Source organism: Chiloscyllium plagiosum, unplaced genomic scaffold, assembly GCF_037043375.1.
Source record: "Chiloscyllium plagiosum isolate Xiang-an unplaced genomic scaffold, Cpla_swu_hap1 HiC_scaffold_52, whole genome shotgun sequence".
Taxonomy (NCBI): Eukaryota; Metazoa; Chordata; class Chondrichthyes; order Orectolobiformes; family Hemiscylliidae; genus Chiloscyllium; species Chiloscyllium plagiosum.
The window spans coordinates 6,587,780-6,602,543 of record NW_028270190.1 but is presented as its reverse complement, the minus strand read 5'-3'; positions in this window follow the sequence as shown (position 1 = coordinate 6,602,543).

Below are 14,764 nucleotides of genomic sequence, written 5' to 3'. Positions count from 1 at the left end.
AAAGTTCCTCCTTCAATCTCTTTCAAATCTTTCCCCTCTTCTTAAACCTACGCCCTTCTGTTCTGTAATTCCCCAACACCGGGTAAAAGTCTTTAGCTCTTCACCCTATCCATTCCCCTCATAATTTTATAAACTTCTGTAAGGTCATCCCTCAGCCTCCGATATTCCAGGGAAAACAGCCCCAGACTATTCTGACTCTCCCAATATCTCAAACACTCCAACCCGGGAACTGTCCTTGGAAATCTTTTCTGAATGCTTTCAAGTTGCACGACATTCTTCCTACAGCAGGAAGACCAGAACTGAACACAGTATCCTAAACATAGCCTAACAGATGTCTGATGCAGCTACAACATAACGTCCACCTCCTATACTCAATGTTCTGACCAACAAAGGAAATAATACCAAATGTCTCCTTCACTGTCTTGAGTACCTGGAACGCCACTATTAAGGATCTATGAACCTGCACTCCAAAGTCTCTATGTTCAGTACCACCTCCCAGGACCTTGGCCTTCAGTGTATAAGTCCTGCTCTGATTTGCCTTTCTAAATTGCTGCACCTTACATTTTCCTAAATTAAACTCCATCTGCCACTTGCCAGCCCATTGACCCATCTGATCAAGATCCTGTTGTACTCTGAGGTAAGCTTCTTCGCTATCCATTGCCCCTCCAATTTTAGTGAAATCTTCAACTTAGTAACGGTGCCTCCTATATTCACATCCAAGTCATTTATATAACTGAGAAAACACAGTGGACCTAGCACCGATCCTTGTGGGAGACCGCTGTTTATAGGCCTCCAGACCGATCCACTAACACCCTCTGTCTCCACTCTTTCAGCCAATTCTGCATCGAAATGACGAGTTACCCCTGTATTCCTCGTGGTCTAACCTTGTTAAACAATCTACCATGAGGAACCTTGTGATGTGTCTTACTGAAGTCCATATAGTTCATGACCACCACTCTGCTTTCATCAATCCTCTTCAAATATTCTTCAAAACATCTCGTCAGTGAGACACGAATTCCCATGCACAATGCCATATTGCCTATGCCTTTCCCAATTCATGTAAGTGCTGTCCATCATGATTCACTCTAATAACCTTCCCACTACTGATGTCAGACTCACCGATCTACAATTCCCGAAGTTTTCCTTCCAATCTTTTGCATCCACGTTAGCCAACCTCCAGTCTTCCGCCACCTCACCTGTGGCTATTGACAATACAAATATCTCAGCAAGTGGCCCAGAAATTACTTTCCTAACTTCCCACAGAGTTTTAGGGTACACCTGATCAGGTCCGGTGTGTTCATCATTGTTTCCGTGATTTAAAACATCAAGCACCTCCTCCCTCTGTAATCTGGACATTATTCAAGATGTCGCCATTTATTTCTCCAAATCTCTAGTTTTTCATATCCTTTTCCAAAGTGAACACTGAAGCAAAATATTCATTCAGTATATCCAACATCGCCTGCAATTCCACACATAGGCTGATCTTAGAGGGGCCCTACACTCTCTCCCATTTCTTCTTTCGTCTCAATGCATTTGTAAAATCCCTTTGCATTCTTCTAAACCCTATTGCCAAAGTTGTTCCATTTCCCCTCTTTGGCCTCTCTAATTCCCTCTTAAATATACTTGTACTGCCTTTATACTCTTCAAGGGATGCACTCAATCCCTGCTGACTATCCCTGACGTATGTTGCCTTCTTTTTCGAGACTGAAACCCTTACCTTCTCCAGCAGCCCAGCACTCCCTGGACCTATGTAGGGAGTGCGGGTCAGTTTATTATCAAACAGCTCCCTGGTTCTAACATTGGGCTTCTGTGGTGAGACATGGTGTGGTGAAAAACACGGAAAGGAGACGTTTCAGAGGCAAAGGAAACTGGTTTTATTAAAACATTGCCATGAAAACGAATATTCAGAAAAACCAGTGCATCAAGTGAATTGAGACTTGCCTGACAGCTGTTAACTCCTCAGTGAACCCTTAGTACAGTGGGTATGGACTTACAGAGAGCTGTTAATTATTGAGTGACAGGGGAAAGCAGAGAGAGAGAGAGAGAGAGAGAGAGAGAGAGAGAGAGAGAGAGAGAGTAAACACGAATCCAGGGGTCCTGTCGTGTTTCCCTTCACTGGGAACTGCGCTACACCGTCAGCCCAGAAGCCCACACTTCTTACCCTCTCTTACTGAGCTGTGACAAAGGATCTCGATAACCTTCTGCCCATCCCCGTAGTGGCTTCTGATGGTTTGGAGGGTGGTGGATGTCGTTGGCACGGCCCCCCAGTCAGTCCCTCGGCTCTCCAGTCACATCTCACCAGTGCATGGAGGGTTGTGGATGTGAAGATTGTTCTCCTTTTCCTGAGTCTGTGACTGGCTGCAGCTGTTTCCCTGTATGCTGGCAAGACCTCTTACTGCACAAACCCCAGAGATCAGGGTTCCCCAGTTATACCGGGTGGAGGTTTTCCAAATCTCCTGCCAAATCTGGATTGGACCACTGAGTTGCTGTTCATCCTCTCAGGCTAGATCAGCTTCCTGAGTATTATTTGAGTGTGAACGATTCTCCAATTAAAGTCAGTGGGTGTACCATAGTTCTGAATGTCCATTATTTATCTTCGATGGGTGTAGGTTAAGGTGTTGCTGATAGATTGATGGCATTCCCATTCAAGACAAACAGGTTTGCATGTCGTACAAAGGTGAGGAACGCTCAGTATCTCTGCGTCCGAGCAAATGATTACCAGTTGAATGGTTGTGTAATTTTGCAAGCTGCAGAATGTCTCAGTTGTTTGCTCGGCAGGCTGGTGCTCATTCTCTTTTAAGAGTGTGGTGCTGGATAAGCAGAGCAGGTGAGGCAGCATCCGAGGAGCTGGAGAGTCGATGTTTTGGGCATAAATTTATCAGGAATATGGGGCTGCGGGAAGGGAGCTGAGAGATGAACAGGAGGGTGGGGAGTGGGGCTAGGGGTAAAGTATCTTGGAAGGTGATAGATCGATCGGGGTGTGATGCTGACAAGTCGGAGGTGAGGGTGGATATGATAGGTGGGAAGGAATATGGACTGTGAGGAAAGGTCAAGATGGCGGTGCTGAGTTGGAGGGTTGGATCTGGGATGACTTGGGGAGAGGAGACAAGCAAAAACTGTTGAAATCGATGTTGATGCCATGTGGTTGGAGGGTCCCAAGGTGGACGATGAGGCGTTCTTCTTCCAGGCGTTTGATGGCTTGGATTTGGCAGTGGAGGATGCCCAGGACCTACATCCCCTTGGCGGAATGGGAGGGGGTGTTGAAGTGGTTGGCCACAGGATGGTGGAGTAGTTTGGTGCCGATGTTCCCAGAGATGTTCCCAATGCGGAGGAGACACCATCGAAAGCAATATTAACAGTTGGTGAAGTGTTTGGATGTGCAGGACTATCTCCATTGGATGTGGACGGATTCTTTGGAATCTTAGATGGAGTTGGGGTTTGTGGGTGTGGGTATAGGTTTTATGATGGGAGGGAAGGTGCAGGAAGGGAAATGTAGGTGGGTGGGGGTGTGTGAACCTCACCAGAGAGTCATGTCGGGAATGTGGAAGCAGTCCGCAGAGACTGTTCCCTCCGTTACTCCCTGGTTAGGTCCATGCTCCTCACCAACCCACACTCCATTCCCAAAACCTTCTCCAGCCATCGCAAGAGGTGTAAAACCTGCACCCGCACCTCCCTCTCACCTCCGACCAAGGTCCCAAAGGATCCTTCCATATCCAGCAGAGATTTTCCTGCCTATCCAAATGGCTCCTCTCTGGTGTCTGATGATGTCAATGGTGTCTACTCAACATTGAGGAAACAGGACACCAACTCACAGAATGTTTCAGGGAATATCCTTGGGACACACGCACCAAACAACCTCACCGCCATTTGCGGGAACACTTCAACGGTCCCTCCCACTCTGCCAAGGATACGCAAGTCCTGGGCATCCTGCAACACCAAATCCAAGCCATCTGACGTCTTGAGGAAGGACACCTCATCTTCCACTTTGGGATCCTCCAACCACACTTCATCAATATCGACTTCACCAGTTTCCGCATCTCTCCTCCCCCACTTTCCCAGAACCAACACTCCAACTCAGCACCGCCCTCCTGAGATGTCCGAACTGTCCATCTTCCTCCCCACCAATCTCTTCCACCGTCTGTTCCGAATAGCCACCCACATCCTCCACCTGCATCTACCTATCACCTTTACAGCTACTTTCCCCCAGCCCCACCCCAACCCCCTGTTTAAATTTAAGCTCCCTTCCCCCTGCATTCCTGATGATGGGTTTATGGGCAAAACGTTAACTTTCCTGTTTCTCTGATTTTGCCTGACCTACTGTGCTTTTCCAGCGCCACGCATTTTGACTCTGATCGCCAGCATCTGCAGGCCTCACTTTTTCCCTCATTGTCTTTCAGCTGACACATTTGTGGGACCTTCCTTTATCTTAGCCCAGTTCCAAACTGCTGTCCCTGGGCTTGCGTATAGCCTAGTCTGTCTCAGCCAGAGAGATCAGTGACTCTTAGGACATGAGTTTGTGGAATTCACGTTTGAACTAAGTTCGGAGGGTTTTAGTCCAGGGAATCTAATGGGAATTTTTACACCACCTTGCACCTACCAGACCATATTTCACCTTATTTCTGTACTCTGAGTATGTCATTTTTGCAGCTTCCCATTTTTTAGCTGTTCATTTACCTGAGAGTAACCGTTAGCAATCAACTATTGCATGTTCTTGCTAAATGCCATCAACATTTGCCTTCCTCCAATTTAGTACAACTTGCAAAACAATCCCTTGGCCAAAGGATTCACATCACATTCATCCACCTCTTAGGTGAACTATGGAAAACGCAAAGTGCAAATACAATTTGATTGTATTTGCATGTCCCTTTGCTTCGGACCCATTTGATGACGACATTCTCGTGGCTGGTTCCAGACTCTCCTCGAGGTGAGACATTTATTCAGTATTCAACAATACAATGTGTGTGCTTCATTAAATAAACACTACTCTTCTTTTAAAAATGAGAAAATAGGGTTTTGTGTGCAATGTTATTGTCAGAAGTTCATCTGAAGAAATACTTTTATATTGATCTCTCCTCTGGAAGCATATCCTCCCTTCATAAGATCAGCGATAATGTGCACTTTGCTCAAAGACACGAACAAGCTGACATCTGGCAAGTGGAAAACCTGACAGTGACTCATTGCCTCCTCACTGCTCCTGATAATGTTACAGTGTTTATCCTCTGGATAGCTTGCATTTATATCGAAAATTTTAACTGTTTCATCTTTTGTAACAAAGTTAAGTTCCTATCATGAGCAAAAGCTCAGTGGGTGGCACGGTGGCACAGTGGTTAGCACTGCTGCCTCACAGCGCCAGAGACCCGGTTTCAATTCCCGCCTCAGGCGACTGACTGTGTGGAGTTCGCACGTTCTCCCCGTGTCTGCGTGGGTTTCCTCCGGGTGCTCCGGTTTCCTTCCACAGTCCAAAGATGTGCAGGTCAGGTGAATTGGCCATGCTAAATTGCCCGTAGTGTTAGGTAAGGGGTAAATGTAGGGGTATGGGTGGGTTGCGCTTCGGCGGGACGGTGTGGACTTGTTGGGCCGAAGGGCCTCTTTCCACACTGTAAGTAATCTAATCTAATTTAATCATGGAATCCAAGGGAAGGTAAAGATTGTTGTTAATTAAAGGAAGACGTGCTTAAAGCTGATGTTGGTGGGAAGGGCATCTTGTGGAACAGTGGTAGTGTCCCTACCCATGTTCCAGAGGTGTGCATGAACATCTCTGAACAGGTTGATTTTAAAAAAAGTTATTTTGTTTTAAAAAAAAAGTATACATGAAGCTGACGTTAAACCCTGTGCCTGCGGATTTGGACCACTTTCGAATTCAGTCAAGCTAGGTTAATCAAAATAATGCATTAGGAGGAAAAAAAACAACATGAAATTAAACTAGTGACAGATAAAGCAAGTGTTTGATACAGCATTCTCAAAATAAAGCAAATTGTGCTCAGAAAATACAGATATGCACTGACTACTCGCATAGACAGGAAGACCTGCAATTGGGATGGTGCGAAAAACAGGGAAATAAAGATGATATTTTGGGTCTGTTTAGAGAGGGACATTCACTCCACTTCTCAATAATACAACAGAAGCAATGTCCTAGTGCAAATGAGCTGATCATTGAATTGGTCATTAGTGAACAGAAGTAGTACTGGAAAATTAATCCAATTCCATAACTTGAAGATCAATGTTCGAAATCCTCAAAATATTGTTTGCAGTGATCCTGATCTTTCACTGCCACTCCGGTATATATTTGTCTTTTCTGATCAGCATTTTCTTTATGTGTGGAAAGGGTTTTCAAACATCTCCATCTCTCACTGGTTTAATTTCATGTTGTTTTCAGTCGTAATGCATTTTTTAGTCCTACTGTACTGAATTCAAAAAGGTGTTCTGAATCCCCAGGGCTGGGGTTTAACATCAGCTTTATACTTTTTTAAAGCAACCTGTTCATTCCCACTGCACCTCAAGACGCCCTGCCCACGCAATATCAGCTTTATACACCACTTCCTTTAATTAAGAACAATCTTTACCTTCCCTTGAATTTCATGATAAAATATTGTTGAGCTTTTGTTCATGATTGGAACTTAACTTTCTTACAAACAATGAAACAGTTAAAGTTTTTGATTTAATTGCTAGCGAAGCAGACGACAGAGTGTAAAGACTCTCACATTATCAGGAGCAGTGGGGAGGCAAGGCTTCACTCTAAGGTTGTTCTCTAAAGATTACAGCTGGGTTATGCCTTTGAGTAAAGTGCACATTATCACTGATCTTATGAGGGAAGTTGATGCGACCAGTGGAGAGATCAATATAAAAGTATTTCTTCAGATGAAGCACTTGCTTCTGACAGTAAATATTGCATGCAAAACTATTTACCCTGTTAAAAACCGGGAAGACTTTCTTTAATTAAACACACACATTTAATTGTTGGTTGCTGAAAACAAGACTCACCTTCAGAGAGTTTGAAACCAGCCACCAGAGCATTGACATTATTTTGGTTTGAAGCAAAGAAACATGCAAATGGGATCAAATCGTTTTTACACTTTGCAGTCAATCCCTGATGACCTAAGAGCTGGATGGACGTGCTGTGGTTCGTTTGGCCAAGATTAGTGTTTTCTAAGATGCAAATGTCTGGCTGATTCAAAAGAAGCAGTGGCCCAACAGTGACAGTGACATAAATTGAGGACTCAAGGGCAGAGTCATTAACTGGTTCAGAGAAGAGGTGGTTCTGGTTAGTGAATTTTTTATCCCTCCCTCTGTCTGTTTCTCTTCATTTGGTTCGATTGCTCTCTCTATCTCTCTCTCTCATTCGCTCTCAATATCTCTCTCTCTATCTATCTATCTCTCTCTATGTATCTCTCTATCAATCTCTCTCTCGTGATAAGTATATATCTTTATCTATATATATGTTTATCTATCTCTCTCTTTATATAAATATATATTACTCTCTTTATCTATCTATCTCTCTATATATATCTATATCTCTTTCTTTCTCTCTATCTCTCTATCTATCTATCTCTCGTTATATATATATCTTTCTCTATATCTCTCTCTACACATATCTTTCTCTATCTCTCTCTTTATATAGATATGACTCTCTCTCTATCTCTCGCTCTATATATATCTATATCTTTTTCTCTCGCCCTATGTCTCTCTCTCTATAAATATCTATACCTCTTTCTCTCTCTGTGTCTCCCTCTAAACCTCGATCTGTCTCTATCTATATTTCTATCTATATATCTATATATATGTCTGTATCTCTCTCTCTATCTCTCTATCAACCTCTCTCTCGATACTCTCTCGGTATACATATAAATATCTTTCTCTATCTCTCTCTATATATCTACATAACTCTCTATCTATCTAACTCTCTCTCTATCAATCTCGATCTATCTCTTTATCAACCTCTCTATCAATCTTTGTCTCTGGCTATATATATCTTTCTTTATAACTCTCTCTATATATATCTTTCACTATCTTACTCTCTCTTAATATAACTCTCTCTCTCAATTTTTCTCTCTATCTCTATCAATCTCTCTCTATCAATCTCTCTCTATGTCTCGATCAATCAATTTTTTCTCTCTTATCTCTCTATCTCTCTCTCTCTATCTCTCTCTCAGTCAATCTCTCTCTCTCAATCTCTCTATCTATCAATCTCTCTGTCTCTCTATCAATCTCTCTATGAATCTCTCTCTCTATCAACCTCTCTCACTCTCTATATCTCTCCCTCCATCAATCTCACTACTCTCAATCTCCCTCTATCTCTCTCTCTATCAATCTCTCACTATCTCAATCATCTCTCTATCTCACTCTATCAATCTCTGTCGCTCTATCTCTGTCTATCTATCAATCTCCCACTCTCTATGAATCTCTATCAATCTCTCTCTCTATCTCTATCTCCATCAATCTCTGTCTCTATCTCTCTCTCTCTATCAATCTCAAACTCTCTATCATTTTCGCTTTCTATTTCTCTCGATCTTTCTCTCCATCTATCGATCTCTCTCTCTATCTCTCTCTGTCTCACGATATCACTCTCTCCATCAATCTCCCTCTCCATCTCCCTCTCTCTCCATCTCTCTCTCTATCTGTCTCTATATCTCTCTCTCTATCTATCTATCTCTCTCTTTATCTCTCTCTATATATTTCTCTCTATCTCACTCTCTCCATCAATCTCTCTCTCTCTATCTCGCTCTCTCTCCGCATCTCACTCTCTCTATCCCTCTTTCTATATGTCTCTCTATATCTCTCTCTATCTCTCTGTCTATCTCTCTCCCTATCTCTCTCTATCTCTATCTCTCCCTATATATATCTATCTCTCTCTATCTCTCTCTAACTCTCTATCTCTATCTCTCTCTCAATCTCTCTCTATTTCTATCTCCATTTCTCTGTCTCTATCATTCGATCTCTCTCTACCTCTCTCTATCTCTCTCTATCTCTCTCTATCTCTCTTTCAATTCTCTCTCTCTACCTCTATCTATATCTCTCTCTACCTATCTCTCTCTATCTCCCTCTCTATCTCTCTATCTATCTCTATCTCACTATCTCTAACTCTCTCTCTATCTCTCTCTATTTCTCTACATCTCTTTCCATCTCTCACTCTATCTTTATCTTTCTATCTCTCTCTCTATTTATCTCTCTCGATCTCTCTCTCTTTCTCTCTCTCTATGTCACTCTCTCTATCTCTCTCTATCGTTCTCTCTTTATTTAATCTCTTCTCTCTATCTCTTTCTATCTCCCTCTCTCTATCTCCCTCTCGTTTTATCTCTCTCTTTCGCTCTTCCTCTTTCTCTAGCTCTCTACTTCTATATCTCTCTCTTTACCTCATTCTCTTTATCCCTCACTCCCGCTCTCTCTCTCTATTTCTCGCTATCCCACTCTCTATCTCTCTCTCGATCACTCTCTCTCTCTCTTTATCTCTCTATTTATATATCTCTCTATCTCTCTCTCTTTATCTCTCTCTTTATCTCTTTCAATCTCACTCTCTGTCTCTATCTCTCTATCTCTCTCTATCTCTCTCTATCTCACTATCTCTATCACTCTCTATCTCTATCGCTCTCTATCTCCCTATATCTCTCTCTTTATCTCTCTCTATCACTCTCTCTATTACTCTATCTCTCGCTATCACTCTCTATCTTCCTCTATCTCTCTTCTCGCTCTATCTCTCTCTCTATATATATATATCCTTGTCTCTCTCTCAATCGCTCTCTCTCACTTTATCTCTCTATCTCTATTTTTCCCCCTCTCTCTATGTCTCTCAATCTCATTCACTCTTGATCTCTCTCACTATCTCTCTGTATCTCTCTCTATATCGCTCTCTCTCTTTATCTCTCTATCTCTATTTTTCTATATCTCTCTCCTTATCTCTCTCGCTTTATCTCTCTCTATCTCTCTCTATCTCTCTACCTCTCTCTCTCTCTATCTCTATCTCTTTCTATCTCCCTCTATGTATCTCTCTCTCTTTATCTCTCTCTCTGTCCCTTTCTATTTCTATCTCGCTCTATCTCTATCTATCTCGCTGTCTCTCCCTCTATCGCTCTCTCTCTTTATATCTCTATCTATATCTCTCCCTCACTATCTCTCTCCTTGTCTCTCTGTTTATGTCTCTCAATCTCACTCTCTCCCTATCTCTCTCTATCTCTCTCCATATCGTTCTCTCTTTATCTCTCTCTCCTTCTCTCTCTCCCTATCTCTCTATATCTCTCTACCTCTCTCTATCTCTCTCTATCTCTCTGTCTCCCTCTATCTCTCTCTCGCTCTATCTCTCTCCTTCTATTTCTCTCTGTCGCTCTATCTCTCTATGTCTCTCTCACTATGTCTGTCTCGCTTTATTTCTCACTCCCTCTCTCTATCTCTCTCTCTATCTTTATCTCTAACTCACTATCTCACTCTGTCCATCAATCTCTCTCTCTCGATCTCCCGCTCTCTCTATATCTCTCTATCTCTTTCTCTCTATCTCTCTCTCTCTCTATCTCTCGCTCGCTATCTCTCTCTACCTCTCTCTATCTCTCTCTGAGTCTCTCTATCTCTCTATCTCACTCTCTATCGATCGCTCTTTATCTCTTCTCTGTATCTCTCTATCTCTATCTCCCTCTCTATCACCCTCTCTCTATCTCCCTCTCTCTACCTCTCTCTACCTCCCTCTCTCTTTATCTCTCTCGCTGGCTCTGTCTCTGTACCTCACTCTCTCTCGGTCTAACTTTCTCTCTCTATCTCTGTCTCCCCATCTCTCTCTCTATCTCTATCCCTCTCTCTATGTCTCTCTCAGTCAATCTCTCTCTCAATCTCTCTCTATCTATCAATCTCTCTCTCTCTCGATCAACCTCTCGCTCCTTCTCTATATCTCTCTTTCCATCAATCTCACTTTCTCTATCTCCCTCTATCTCTCTCTCCATCTCACTCTATCAATCTATCTCGCTCTATCTCTGTCTATCTATCAATATCCCACTCTCTATCAATCTCTCTGTCAGTCTCTCTCTCTACCTCTCTCTACATCAATCTCTCTCTCTATCTCTCTCTCTATCAATCTCAAACTCTCTATCTCGCTCTCTTTCTACCTCTATCCATCTCTCTCGATCTCCCTCTCTATCTATCGATCTCCCTCTATATCTCGCCCTCTATCTCACGTATCACTCTCTCCATCAATCTCTCTATCTATCTCTATCTCTCGCTATATATCTCTCTCTATCTTTCTCTCTATCTCAATCTGTCTTTCTCTCTATCTCGCGCTCTCTCCCCATCTCTCTCTCTTTCTTTATGTCTCTCTCTATCTATCTGTCTATCTCTCTGTCTATCTCTGTCCCTATCTCTCTTTCCCTATATATCTCTCTATCTCTCTCTCTATCTGTCTCTCTCTGTATCTCTATCATTCGATCTCTCTCTATCTCTCTCTATCTCTCTCCATCTCTTTATCTCTCTATCTCACTATCTCCATCAATATCTCTCTCTAACACTCTCTCTCTATCTCTTTCCATCTCTCACTCTATCTCTCTCTTTCTATGTCTCTCTATTTATCTCTCTGTATCTCTCCGTTTTTCGCTCTCTATGATACTCTCTCTATCTCTCCCTATCATTCTCTCGTTATCTCCTCTCTTCTCTCTATGTCTTTCTATTTTCCTCTCTCTATCTCCCTCTCATTTTATCTCTCTCTCTCGCGCTACCTCTCTCTTTATCTCTCTCTCTTTACCTCTCACTCCCGCTCTCTATCGCTTTCTCTATTTCTCTCTCTATCTCTCTCTATCTCTCACTCGATCGCTCTCGTTATCTCTCCATCGCTATCTCTCTCTATCTCTCTCTCTATCTCTCACTCTCTATCACTCTCTCTTTATCTCTCTCTCTTTATCTCTCTCAATCTCACTCTCTCCCTCCCTCTCTCTATCTCTTTCTCTCTCTCTCTATCTCTCTCTTTAGCTCTCTATCACTATCTCTCTATCACTCTCTCTTTATCTCTCTCTATCTCTATCACTCTCTATCTCTCTATCTCTCTCCAACTCCCTATCTCTCTCTCTCAATCTCACTCTCTCTCCATCTCTCTGTCTATTTCTGTCTATCTCTGTCTATCTCTTTCTATCACGCTCTCTCTCTTTATCTGTCTATCTCGATCTCTCTCTGTCGCTTTCTTTATCACTCTCTCTTTATCTAGAACATAGAACATAGAACATAGAAGAATACAGCGCAGTACAGGCCCTTTGGCCCTCGATGTTGCGCCGATCCAAGCCCACCTAACCTATACTAACCCACTATCCTCCATATAGCTATCCAATGCCCGCTTAAATGCCCATAAAGAGGGAGAGTCCACCACTGCTACTGGCAGGGCATTCCATGAACTTACGACTCGCTGAGTGAAGAACCTACCCCTAACTTCAGTCCTATATCTACCCCCCCCCCTTAATTTAAAGCTATGCCCCCTTGTAATACCCGATTCCATACGCGGGAAAAGGTTCACACTGTCAACCCTATCTAACCCCCTAATCATCTTGTACACCTCAATCAAGTCACCCCTAAACCTTCTTTTCTCTAATGAAAACAGCCCCAAGTGTCTCAGTCTTTCCTCATACGATCTTCCTTCCATACCAGGCAACATCCTGGTAAACCTCCTCTGCACCCGTTCCAGTGCCTCCACATCCTTCCTATAGTATGGCGACCAAAACTGCACACAATATTCCAGATGCGGCCGCACCAGAGTCTTATACAACTGCATCATGACCTCAGGACTCCGGAACTCAATTCCTCTACCAATAAAAGCCAGTACGCCATATGCCTTCCTCACTGCACTATTTACCTGGGTGGCAACTTTCAGAGATCTGTGTACATGGACACCAAGATCCCTCTGCTCATCCACACTACCAAGTATCCGACCATTAGCCCAGTACCCCATCTTCTTGTTTCTCTTACCAATATGAATTAATTCAAACTTACCGACATTGAACTCCATTTGCCACCTTTCTGCCCAGCTCTGCAGCTTGTCTATATCCTGCTGTAACCTGCCACATCCTTCCTCACTGTCAACAACTCCACCGACTTTCGTATCATCCGCAAACTTGCTCACCCAACCTTCTAACCCCTCTTCCAGGTCATTTATAAAAATGACAAACAGCAATGGTCCCAAAACAGATCCTTGCGGAATACCGCTAGTGACGGCACTCCATGAAGAAACTTTGCCATCAACTACTACCCTCTGTCTTCTTCCATCCAGCCAATTCCTAATCCAAACCTCCAACTCACCCTCAATGCCATATCTCCGTATTTTCTGCAGTAGCCTACCATGGGGAACCTTATCAAACGCCTTACTAAAATCCATATATACCACATCTACCGCTTTCCCCTCATCAACCTCCTTCGTCACCTTTTCAAAGAATTCAATAAGGTTTGTGAGGCACGACCTGCCCTTCACAAAACCATGCTGACTATCCTTGATCACATTATTCCTATCCAGATGTGCATAAATCCTATCCCTTACAATTCTCTCTAAGACTTTGCCCACAACAGAAGTGAGACTCACCGGCCTATAGTTACTAGGGTTATCCCTACTCCCCTTTTTGAACAAGGGAACCACATTTGCTATCCTCCAGTCTTCTGGCACTACTCCAGTAGACAAAGAGGACATAAAAATCAAGGCCAATGGCTCTGCAATCTCCTCCCTTGCTTCCCAGAGAATCCTAGGATAAATGCCATCAGGCCCAGGGGACTTATCTATTTTCACCTTTTCCAGGATTTCCAACACCTCTTCTCTACATACCTCAAAGCCATCCATTCTACTTATTTGTGACTCAGTATTCACATCGACGACAATGCCCTGTTCCTGAGTAAATACTGAAGAAAAGTATTCATTCAGTGTCTCCCCAATCTCTTCCGCCTCCACACGCAACTTCCCACTACTATCCTTGACTGGACCTATTCCTACCCTAGTCATTCTTTTATTCCTAACATACCTATAGAAAGCCTTAGGGTTTTCCCTAATCCTACCGACTAAGGACCTTTCATGTCCCCTCCCTGCTGCTCTTACCTCTCTCTTCAGGTCCTTCCTGGCTACCCTATAACTCTCAATCGCCCCAATTGAACCTTCACGTCTCATCTTGAGGTAGGCCGCCCTCTTCCATTTAACAAGGGATTCCAATTCCTTATTAAACCACGGCTCCCTCGCACGACCCTTTCCTCCCTGCCTGACAGGTACATAATTATCAAGGACACTCAATAGTTGCTCCTTGAACAAGCTCCACATATCATTTACACTCTTGCCTTGGAGTCTACTTTTCCAAGCCACACATCCTAAGTCATGCCTCACCGCATCATAATTTCCCTGACCCCAGCTATAACTCTTGCCCTGTAGTACACACTTATCCCTCTCCATCACGAGAGTAAAAATCACCGAATTATGGTCACTATCCCCAAAGTGCTCACCTACCTCTAATTCTAACACCTGGCCTGGTTCGTTACCCAGAACCAAATCCAGTATGGCCTCACCTCTTGTTGGCCTGTCTACATATTGTGTCAGGAAACTCTCCTGCACACATTGAACAAACACTGACCCATCTAATGAACTTGAGCTATAGCTTTCCCAATCAATATTAGGAAAGTTAAAGTCCCCCATAACAACCACCCTATTACTGTCACTCATCTCCTGAATCACCTTCCCTATCCTTTCTTCAATGATTCTAGGACTATTAGGAGGCCTGTAAAAGACTCCTAACAGGGTGACCTCACCTTTCCTATTCCTAACCTCAGCCCAAACTACCTC